Here is a 12,631-nt window from a genome sequence, read left to right on the forward strand (position 1 = left end):
CCCGCATGAAATATTTGTCAATGTTGATGTGTAGTTGCCTATTGATACAAAGTTTTTCTGTCCTTTAAGTAGGAACTAAACCAATTTAGAGCTGTTGCTGAAACTCCCACCCAGGGCAATGACTAGACGGTCAAATTCAATATAGGCCTGTCGCGATAATCGATAAATTGACTTATCGTACGATAAATAAAAATGGACTCGATAACTTTTCTGAGCTCGATAAATTGCCGTTTACATAAGGATGTGACCAGCATTTTAGATAGGAGCGCTGTGGCTGCCAGGAGCGCTGTGGCTGCCGGCCACGTGCGCTGTGAGGAGCGGGGCTGACACACAGCCAGGTCAGGACACTCCGTGTGCATGTGCAGCAGCCAGTGGCGGAGCCAGGACATTTTCAGTGGGGTGGCCAGGATGGAACCGGTGATCATTTTGGGGTGGCATTGAAATCACTATTATATGAACATAAAAATACATCTCACTAGAAAATAAGGGGTTATTTAAGGCACCGACAACACACCTCTACATTATTTGGGATTAAGTGGTGGAATAGATCAAATAATATTCAGTATATCCAACTATTCTTTTTGTATTCCCGCAGGCAAAGTATCAACGAAGCTTACATTATACAAATGTAATGCAATATACAGACTGTTTAGCTTATAATGATCAGCAGCACTATGAGCTCATTCTCTCAGTGTATCATCAGGAATACAGAGACACACACACATCATTTAAATAACAGTTTTTAAATTCAATGATAGGTTAAGAATAAACATCTTAAAGTAAATAACAATAAACAATAGCCCATAACCCTGTAAGGTCCCCGGTTGTAATTTTACAACATTACTTGAAGCTATCCTAAAAAAGTCAGTAAATATTTTTGTTTTTTTTAAAAGACCACATTTACATAGTCAAAAGGTCCTTTTGTTCAGCCTCACAATGCTATTGGGTAGTAAATGTGTTTATAGGTCCTGTCCTCTGGCCATACACTCACACAACCAGGGGCGCCGCCAGGGATTTTGGGCCCAATGAAAATATATCACATTGGGCCCCACCACCAGGCCCAGGCCACACCAACCAAGCACAATTGGTGTAACCACACCTCCAGAACCCAACCGACTAATTTTTTACATTACATGTTACTTGTTAGACTCTTTTATCCAAAGCGACTAACATACTCAATACTGTGGACAATCACACAGGAGCAATTTTGGGGTGAAGTGTCTTGCCCAGGGACACAATGACATGCTGACTGCAGCGGGGTTTGAACCTGAACACCAAGGCTCTATCCACTGCGCCACACGCCTCATTTATGCTTTAAATAACTCCTACTACCTGTACAGGCTTGCATCTATCTTGTAGTCCAATACTAACCGCACACTATTTACTGACACTGAGCTGTGAAAATATAGCACTTATGGGGGGACAGGGCTGCTAAGTCTAGAGATGGATCTGTTGGTCCTGGCACCAGGGGCAGGGACAACTGATTTTGTATGAATAGCTGCTAAAAAATCTACCTGCATTTGTTAAATGTCAGCTAAAAGAGCAGTGAAATTAAAAACCTCTGCATTTTCTTGATAGATATTAACAGTACTTAATGTCAGCTTAGTAAAAAAAAACTAACAATCATTATTTACAATGGACTATGCTTAGCTAACAGACACATTTCCACCACTCATAGACCACACCCACCTTTTCTTTGAAAAACTGGGTAAAATACTGTCGCCATTTAGTCCCTCTCTCTTGTCTTTCTCTCCTTTCTTTTCTCTTTTGAAAGCCTGACTTTGTTAGTCGTTGAGACATGGCACACACGTAAGTACTAGCATCCCTGCTCCTAACATGCTCTCACTCTCTGCTAGAAAGTGCCGGCGGTGCTGCACCGCGGAGGCAGGACCAAACCATTACATGTAAATAGAAGGGGGTGTACAGAGGCTTTGGATAATTAACTTTTGGAAGAAAATAAGCAGTAGCGTGGCGTGGGGAAAAAATTAGGGGAAGCCAATAATACGTCCTTTCTTTTGGGGTGGGGGGGGGGGGGGGGTGTGGTGGTCAATGTAATAACGTAACCAGATGAGTGATTACAGCGCCCGGTATCATTTTACACACATTTGTATCATACAAATGCAGGACTTACACACGCCTGTTATCTGACCGACAGGTCCGCACGCACTCTCCAGCCGAAACTCTACTAAGCATTCATTCACAAACTAAATCAGGAGACCTTTAACGTTTTACGTCCGGTTCGCTCCTTTGTTCCTCGCTGTACACAGCTCCAGTTTGGGCATTGGCCTGTCATCAGATTTTATTTGTTGTTGCTGCTGCAGCGGAAGTTTAGTACAGTTATTTTTGATTAAATACTCCAAATCTCCACCCTCCATAATTGCACTTGCTTCAGTTGCTTGCTACTTTCTAACGGCGGTGAGAGTGGTGCAGTGACGCTATCTATCTTCTATCGATTAGATTTATGATTTGAAAGTTATAAAAGTAGGGTAGACATGTGAATATTATCCGACTGAACAAAACGTGCATTTATCTAACAGGTTCGTTTTCCACTGACCTTATTTTGAGCTATTTTCCAAAATCCTATGGAGAAATCCCATTGCTATTTTGTCGAGGGAAACCGGGCGCAGCTTACTTCCGCTTTTTGGGACGCGTCACTGCACCACTAAGTTGATGCGATTTGATTGGATTGTGAGGCAAGGGAAGCCAGCCGCCTCTGGCTTCCCTTGGCATGGCCCTGACCAATCACAGGTTGGCAGGGGCATGACGTGAGCCTCATCTGATTGGTCAATCCCTCCATTTTTTTTCACCAAGGGAAGCAAATTTCGGCTGGCCTCCTCTCGCAACAGAGAGTGCAATATACTGTTTCACCATAACATCTAGAGGGGCGCTGTTTCACTCTTTGTAAAATACTCAATGAGAATGGGGGAGAGACGGGCCGGCAGCAACACACAACAAAGAATTTCCGAAACTAAACGAAGTGTTTTTATTTATTTATTAAAATTATAACTACAATCCGAAAAAACAGGGGAAGCCTGGCTTCCCTTGGCCTCCAGGAGAAAACGCCACTGAAAATAAGTGAAATGAATTGTAAGTTTAGTGATTGCATTATCGATATAACGTCCTATTAATGTTAATTCTTGATGAATGATGAAAGGTTACTTAAAACATTTTTTGTTAATGTTCTAAAATTGTTTGGGCCAAGGGGGCCCAAATAGGGTGGCCAGGATTCAACGGATTTGAATGAGCCGGGCGATGCATCGCATTTGTTTAAAAAAGGTAGCGACTAAGGGTGCATTCACACCTAATAGTCCGCTCTCTGGTGCGCACCAGACCACAGTTTGTTACATTGTTTCATTTTTCAGGTTCGGTTTGCGTTCACACGGGCAAAAGTCAAACGGACTATAAACTTTAAACACAAGTCATGTGCTCGGAAATGCTGTTCAACCATTGGTCAGACATTAAGGGCGTGAAAACGCAAATCCCGGCAATTTCTAACGGAGACTCCGCCATGGAGCATCGGCACTTTCGGCAGGTTATTCTCATGCTGCTGTTAATCTGGAGATCAACAGACACTAGCGGCCCGGCATATGATTATATAATCAGACAACGTCCGTTAAAAAACATTATTACATGGGTTTGTTGAATACTCGATTCCGATTGGTCAATTCAGAACACGTGACACGTTGTTAATCCAGAACAGACAGACCGCTGTCAAGGATTTATTGACCGTTGTTAAGGACGCTCACATCTGCACAAAGAAGTCTGTTCGATTTAACTGTATACAGTTTGGCTGAAAAGCAAAGTGCATGCAGTTTTCTTTTCTAACTGACAAGACAAGAGTGACAAGAAAACAGCGGAGAAGTAACGGGCAGAAATCCTCCTTTTTACGCAGGGGTCCAGACATAGACATCAGACAGCGACACATATTCAGTTGCCAGTTACTTTGGCATTAGGGCAGGGATATCTAGATACTTTCCAAGGTTTGACATAATGAATTATGCTACTTTTAAAGCAAGCAACGATGTTTTCAGATCTGTAATCAAAAAGCTCCTCAAAAACGCTATCGAAGCAGTTCCTGCCGTTGCTACGTTAGTTCAAACAGTAACATTGGACTATTTTTCTCAGCGGATGCATGTCTATTTAAATCAATACATACAACTATTTTTTAAATAAATAAAATCATTTTCTAAATCCACTAAAGCATTTAAATTAATATTGGGAGTCATGTTTGTTGAGAATGTGGCCATGTAATAAGCGGGATAATGTGCAGCAACTTGGTCATTATGGGGAAAAGAACACCTTCATGCCGATCTAGATCCCTCCGCTTCGTTGAAGATATCCGCGTTCTTGTGACACGTAAATACTGCGCTTCCTATGTTTTGGTGCGGACTGCGTTCACACCAGCAATGAAGCACTCCAGAGTTCGCAAGCAAGCGCTCCGAGAACATCTATTTTAGCGGACCAGAGTCCGGTTATTTAGTTCACTTAAGAGGTAAAACAGATTTGGATATGGCCTGGTGTTGAGGCATCTAGGTCTTTGACAGTGGACTGTGCACTTGACTGTTCTTTTAAGGAGGTTAAAAGGAAAATATTTTTGGTGGGGCTATTGATATAGTGAGTAAAAAAAAATGTTTGGGGAGAAATGACCCCTTAAATTGGGACTTCTGGTGATGTAATGGCCCCATAAAATCGTGGTTATAGGGACAGGAACAACCAGGCTGAGTTGGGCTGAGTATGCCAAACTAACTGCGGTCAAGCCAGCCTCCACTCGGGAAAACCTAGTCAAGCCAGCCCTCACGTGATATTGCTGTGCGCGAATATCCTATGCATTACGGTAGAGTCAAAAAAAATCATCCCTCTGTGTTTAGATGAGAATAAAACAAAAACTGTCCAGTATCAAAGACTCATTTCACTTCAGGGTGATAGCAGGACATCCCATCTAGTCACTCAGAAAAAATCGGGACATTCTGATGTAGAGTTTCAAAATAAAAGACCTTTGAAATCTCTATTGTATGAGCTATCATCCCTGTTTTTAGATGAGAATAAAACAAAAACTGTCCAGTATCATAGAACCATCTCACTCCAGGGTGATAGCAGGACACCCCATCTAGTCACTCAGAAAAAATCAGGACATTCTGATGTAGAGTTTCAAAATAAAAGACCTTTGAAGTCTCATATATGAGCTATCATCCCTGTTTTTGGATGAGAATAAAACAAAGACTGTCCAGTATCATAGATCCATGATCTAACCTCATCCAGGGGGGTTTGGGGGCATGCACCACCAGGAAGATTTTTTTTAAATGTTGAAGTTAAAAGCATCAATCTGGTGCACTTTGAGAGCAACATGAAGAGATCTATGGATACATCTCTCAACACCCATATGAAACAGAACTGTAAGCAGATTTTTTTCTTTATGGATATTTTACAAATCACTTCCCTTTTAAACTGTATTCTTGTTTATTAATAACAACTTTTTTTTACTTTGATATTAGTATTATATACCTGTTTACTTTATTCTCTTATTTTTCTATAACTATAATGATCATATAAAGATGTGCCTTTACCTCACTGGTTGGAGAAAAAGCTTCTTATATTCGTTAGCATAGCTAGCTAACCAGATGCTAATAACAACAACGTTATTGACTGTATGATCAGTATGACAGATGAACAGATCGCCACTGGGCTTACAACTAAAGACACAGCCACGCAAAAACTGCGGCATGTGTACAGCTCCTTATGGGTATTGCAATTTGTGAAGTCCCGACCCGGAGCCGCGTTCTGATGCTCTCCGTTAGAACTACACTCCTGTCAGACGAGACATATACCACATGATGACACGTTAGGCTCGTGTTGTGTTCAAGGACCCTGACCGTGGCCAGGAAAAACAAGCTTGTTTAATTATTTTTCGGTTTAGATTTCTTGAATTTTTTTCTTTTTTGCGTGTGTTTATAAAATTACCCCGAGGGCCGTACCAAATGGTCTCGCGGGCCGTATACGGCCCGGAGGCCGGAGGTTCCCCACCCCTGCTATAGATAGATACTACCCCAGTTCCTCACGAGTCTAAAAAAACAACTCACGTCAACGCTCTCGTGACCAAAATATTTGACGGCGCTGATTGGCTGAAATTATGTTTCGGCGGCACAGTTTACTATTGAGACTTTTGCAACGTGCTGGTTGCTGCTGTTTGGCTCGGGGGCAGCGCCCCGTAATGATAAACTAATGCCAAGGGCAAGGCCAGGCAGGAAACATGTGACTTATCAGTAACTTTAGACATCGTAACACAATTTTAAACAAGATTTTATTGTAGATTATACATTTTACTGATAACAATTGTATGATATTTACCTTGTTCATTAAAAAAAAAAATATATATGTATATATTTTTTTGAAATATATATTTTTTTAAATATATATTTTTTAATTTAATATTTTTTTTAATATTTTTTTTTGTATGTGGGAAGAGGTGGGACGGCGCCCCTAGCGCCCCTATGGGCCGGCCGCCACTGTTATATATATATATATATATATATGGGGGGGGGGGGGGGGGGATTTTGGCTTGAGCCGTCCCTTATAGATACTGTCTTTTTACGTTAGTGAGCCGGATCATTTGGCTCAGCTCTCTTAAAGCTACGGCTGTTTCGGCTCCCAAACGGCTCTTCATGTTACCACAGTTTAACACGGAGCCTTCAGTTTCGCCGCGTGCTCCACTAAAACCCCCTGGCTCATTGCGTCCAAATCGTGCACGTTCCATGTTTTCCTGTAGCAGGCACCTTTGATGTCGGGGAAACGATCTTCAATACTCCAAAAAGAATCCCACCAGACTCCTTTGCCCCTCCAACAGAGGGATGTCCTTGTCCTTTTTCCTTTTTGTAATTTCAAGCGATAAAAACTCTCGATCTTCTCTCGAATTATTAATATTTTTGGACGCCCTCTGCTCATGTTCAGGGCGTCCCGAGCTGAATAAGGGCATCAAATGACGGCAAGACGCCCCCCGGGCGGAAACGCTGTCTGGCATATGTACTACAGCGTCTCCAGCGCTTTCGAACGGCAATGTCCGTGGCTGTCTCCTCCTGATTGGTGGAGTTGGCCCAATAGCCGTAGCGCCACTTCTGTGACGTCACAGAAGTGTTCAAATCTGGGTCAGTCTGTATCAGATCCGTTGCAGCCCCTTTTTAAGAGATTTGGGTATGGAGGAAAATAGAGAGGGTTGTGTTTTCTGACACTTGGTGAGTTCCCTGGAACACCGGGGACACATATTCATGTATACAAGACGTACAAAAGTGCATTTTGCATGATAGGTCCCCTTTAATTTTTTTTTGTATTTATTATATATAATTTATATATTTTAATATTATTTCACATTTCATTTGCAATGTTGAATGTTCAATAAAAAGTTATGTTTGAAAGGATGTATTTGAATTATTATTATATATTATCATTATGTCAGTGGTCTAAAATGGTCTTACAACGGTGTCGACCATATTATCGTTTATCGCAATAATTTCCAGAAAAATGTATCGTCCAACAAAATTAATTATCGTGACAGGCCTAAGTCAATACACACTATAGACACACTAAAAAGCTTGAAAGCATTTGGGTGGTCTGTAGATGTTTAGAAAAAGATCTCGAGAGGAGCATGTCAACTGAAGGGCCACATATTCAAAAGAAGCAATTAAATAAAATAGCTACTCCACCCCCTTTCTTATGCAGTCTTGCCTGACTCATAAAACTAAAGTTAGGAGGGGTTTATTCTATAAGAACAGCTGTGCTGTTGTTTTGGTCTAACCAAGTTTCAGTTAAAAACATAAAAGCCAGATTGTGCTTGGTGATAAAATCATTGATTAAAAATGATTTACCTGCAGTGCTAAAGACCTGACAATTAATAGAGCCATGTTTAAGTGTGTTCGATATACTATCACTCGTGTGTTGTTGTTTGTGATAGACCGTGGAGTGTGCGGAATTACTGTTACATTTTATAAATTTAAACAGATACTTTTGGATTTTCTGTTTTTAACCTGAGTCACCAACCTTCTGCGTATGTTGGTTATAACAGAAATGGGTCGCTGCACTGGCATAGAAGCCTCTGGTCGTTGGGTGGTGCCAGAGAGCGAGATGGCAGGAGTCAGCAGCATCAGTGAAGAAAAATTGCTGGTAGAAAAATTTCTAGCTGTGGAAACAGTGACACTGCTGGAAAGGGGGTGTGTGGGACTGGAGTGGGATTTAGTTATTATGTTAAAAAATTAGCTTTCAGTTACTGTGGAAAAATGCATTCCAAATCAATCTTGGCAAGTGTAAAAATGTATTTAAGCTACAAAATGTTACCCTAAAAATATTAGCTTAATAATAATATTTGTACTTAATTGGAGCAGTCACAGCTTGTCGACTTGAACTGAACTGCAATTTCATGAAGTGTGACCGTTATGGTGATAGGTTACTTTTTACTAAGCTAGAGTCTTGGTTCCAACTGGTATTACTTTGTTCAATATAGTCTAAATATGTCAAATACTTTCAGATAAAATAAGTAAAACAAATCTAGACAAGTTCAGCTTAACTCATGACCTTTTTAGGGACAATTTCAGGAACTGTAACCTTTGATCCATGATTGTCTCTCATTAACAGTACTGGAACATGTTATCAACAAGTTCTTGAAGATACAACAGATACCAGTCCGTCGGAGCAGGACAATGTTTTTTAGGGTGCTGCACTTTGCTAATGTAATCAAACAAGCTCTTTGACTAAAGTATCCACACACAGTCTATGCAAATAATTCCCAGACTTTTCAAGAACAGATATACCTGTGAACAAACATGCTTACACCTACACCATGCTAACTGTTATGTAACGTTGTGAAATAAATTAAATCCTAAACCAGTCCAAACCTGTATGATGTGTTCTTGAAGCTCAGAACTAAAAGCTAGGTCAAATATTGGTTTGTTAGCAGTTATTCAATTTGTAAAGCCTGCTGTTTAGCAACAGACATACCTACATACATGACAGATATCTAGAATGATGTATTAACTGATGGGGCAAACAAAATAAGAACACTCAACAACATGTTTACCAGGCTCTACTTTGCGCCACCTCTTGCACACACTGATTTGGTGTTGGAGGTGTGGAGTGCCACCACATTCTCCAAAGCAATGAAACTGCAAAGATGTTCTCCTGAGACTGGATTATCTGCTGTTCAAATGGAATGAGTTCAAGTTAAAAGTCCTCCTATTTTTCACACATAGCTCACTTCAGTATATGGGTCCCACTAGGACATGCTTTCAACAGCTTTATCACTAACAGCAATACTCAATCCCTGACCATTCCTCACACTGTTGTCCAAGAGAGTGTGAAGATTTGCATTTCTTTAATAAATGAGTTGATCATGCTTTTTAGCACCTTGAGGAACTCACTCACACCCACAACAACTGGAAAAACCATAGGACGACACCCTGTCTAAATACTGTCACAACAGTCTGCTCAACACCAGTCTTGCAATACACAGTTCTGCAAAATCAATGACACAACATTTGACATTTGTTCTGTTGTTATTTCACTGCCCTGGTGGATGTGCAACAGCCCGAAGGCACTCTTAATGAAGACGCTGCCATGTTTCAGACATGTCAGGGAATGGTTGATTTCCATTTACCTGTCTCGGGGGCTTAGCATTGAACATGTTGGATCACTGGTTGGGCTTGGCACCTAGATGGAAGGAACGGAAAGGAGACATCATTATTGATTTGTTTTATTACAAGCAAAGAGTACAGAGATAAAGTGCCAGTTGCGTAAGCAGTGTCCGATTCACTGTACATCTAAAACCAGTCCCCTGACAAGCATTTATAGTTCAATAAAACATATCTTACAGTTTAAATCTTTAAATGTGTGCATATATTAATACAAAAGAAGAGCAATTAACCAAGATATTATACATAAAAAACATTCCGTTTGTGCAAAGGAACTCTCTCTACACTGTTATTGTAATAAAGTGTTTTGCTTCTGATATACTTAGGGTGTTTGTGGAAGTATAGTGAAGTCTAGTATGTTGAAATAGGTGGAGCTAGATGGTGGAGAGGAGACATTTAAACGTTTAAACATTTATTTGGAGTAATAACTGATATTGTCTAAACTGAAAGAGTATACTTTATTAGGAAATTGCATTCAATCTAAGTGGTTTCATGTCCAGATCTTTGAAATCTTTGTTGTAAATGGATGTAAGTGGTTTAATAACAGAGATTGTATTAAATGGTAAGCAGTGTCTGATTTGCCCTTAAAGGTTTGATGATTAGATTTCTACCAAACGCTTGTATGCGCTTCTGTAACCTTAGCTCAGAGACCAAAAACTCAGAGATACCTAAAATCCTTTACTGTGTGTTTTTTTATTATATTTGTATCCCAACAAACACACAAGTGTCTGCGATATAAAGTTTTCTGATTGAGAAACGCACAGAGACCATTTAGTATAAATTAAAGTTGTGCATTCCCTGTTACGTCAAGTAAAATGGTCCACTATGACAAACATCTATTAGGAAAATGTTACTGTTAAGCTACAAAGTGGTGATTCACATGTGTGCAATGTATTGTTTTGGTATAAAGGAACATTTATGCATTCCAATTTTTTCAAATAACTACTCATCTGTTCATATCTGACAACTAACTAGATTCCTACAAAAGTAGGACCCCCTGTTTCACATCACCCCGGCCTGGAAAATGAAATGGCTTGTTTAGATGCAACATAGCTTCTGTGTCGCTGTCAGACAACTGATGATGTAACTATCAGCCAATTACTTAAAAACGTGTAATAGGATAAATGTGCCATTATGCAATAAAGTAACAAATTAAATACATTGTGCAATAAAAGTCCCTGAAAAAAACTGTTTTAAAATGTTTTATTTTTCTATTAAAATCGATTTGTTTATTATTTTCTGAATTTATTTTAAAGCCATATTCATTAATTTCATGGGCATATTTGTTCAATAAATGATATTGGATATATATCGTATTTTGTCTTGACTGAGGCAAAGTAAATTAAATGTATATTTTTGTATTTCATATTATCAAATATATACAAAACCTATCCAACAAAAATGTACTTTTTGCAAGACTAAACAAGTACTATCGTTGCACTTTTTTAAACTTATAAGTTATATTTCATATACATAAAATCATACATTTCAAGTTGTTATTGATTCAAATCTTGTGTCCCTTTGAGTCTCTTAAATATGTAAAAAAAAAAAAAGAAATGCGTGTCAGTAACTTTTTCTCAGAGATGTTTTTCTGAAGATGTTAACAAAAGTATTCCATTTTCTCTTTTGTTATTATTGGTATTACCTTTTTTGTCTTTAATATCGAAGTGGCATGGTTGTTACACTTAAATTAAGCATTGAATCATACATTACATTACTTTCATGCAAAAAGGGCCTCAAGTAACGTTGTCTTTACGTAACCTAGCGACATCTAGCGTATTTTCAAATTAGTATTAGCTCATTAGCTACTTTAGCATTGAAATACTCTTAATCGTTTATCACACCACCATGGTCTCTAAATGAAAACCATGTGAAATTGTTTATGAATATCACCATTACCAACAGTTATTTATTTAGGCACAGTTCACTTTTACTCTCAATGTCACAATTAATGTGAGACAAATAGCCAGGAGAGATGCTAGCAGAGAAATGCTAGTATGTAGATCCGTTGTATTTTAGTTTAGCTAACATTAGCATGACAACAAACAAGCTTGTTATGTTAGCATGGTGTAAGCAAGGTAGCTAACTCAGGTTAATTCCAGAAATACTAAACAACAAGTGGCTTGTATAACTAGCTTGCAAGTACTGTAGCTTTCACAAAGTTGAAACAACTCACATGTAAAGATGGGTAAATCAAGGTTCTTTGTTTTTGACTCAAGCAGGACCTGCTCACCATGCAGCTGAGTAGCCGTTGAAGCTACCGCATGTATTACACCAGGGATGGGCACCTCCTCTTTTTGCGGCCCTCAGATTAATTTATAGACAACATATTTCATTAAAAAAAAATTAATAAAATGTTATTTTTGTACTTGTAGTACTGATACCATCCTCTGGACTCCTAGATACGTCACGAGCTGCGTACATGATTTCGTTCGGCAGCCAAATACCGCGAAATTACGGAAGAGGATTAGGGCCATATGAATTTATTTTTTGGGAGGATTTGAAAAAAAAATGTTTTTTTTTGTTTTGAGAAAAAAGTCAGAATTCTGACTTTAATCTCAGAATTCTGACTTTAATCTCAGAATTCTGAATTTTTCCTCAGAACAACAAAATATAAAACATTTTGGGAGAAAAAAGTCAGAATTCTGACTTTAATCTCAGAATTCTGACTTTTTCCTCAGAACAAAAAAAAGGATAATGAGGATGAACCAGGGATGAACGTGTGTACTGTCTGTGGGACTTTACGCTGTTGACAGGAAGTTATTGTTGCTATGGAAACACCAGATACCATTTTGGAGGGATATGATACATATTAACTTTCAATTTTATGCATTTCGGTTCTTCAACAACATTACTTAATTAACACTGTGGTGGCTGTACTCTTCCAGCGCCTCCCTTGTGTTTGTTTTCCCTGTCTGTGTTTGTGTGGGCGTGGTGGCTGTCACTCCTGGCTCCCGGCT

General features: G+C 39.2%; 1 long non-coding RNA gene across 1 annotated transcript in view; it reads right to left on the reverse strand.

The window, feature by feature from the left end:
* Window positions 1–12,103, reverse strand: part of LOC307017136 — a 65,539-nt gene extending 53,436 nt beyond the window's left edge. Inside the window, exons 1-2 of the long non-coding RNA XR_013802036.1 lie at window positions 11,848–12,103; window positions 9,638–9,690 (exon numbers count right to left, since the gene is read on the reverse strand). This is a non-coding gene — a long non-coding RNA (uncharacterized lncRNA). The remainder of the gene's footprint in view (window positions 1–9,637; window positions 9,691–11,847) is intronic.
* Window positions 12,104–12,631: the final 528 nt, after the last annotated feature.

The sequence above is a fragment of the Notothenia rossii genome (genome assembly GCF_949606895.1).
Source record: "Notothenia rossii genome assembly, chromosome: 8".
Taxonomy (NCBI): Eukaryota; Metazoa; Chordata; class Actinopteri; order Perciformes; family Nototheniidae; genus Notothenia; species Notothenia rossii.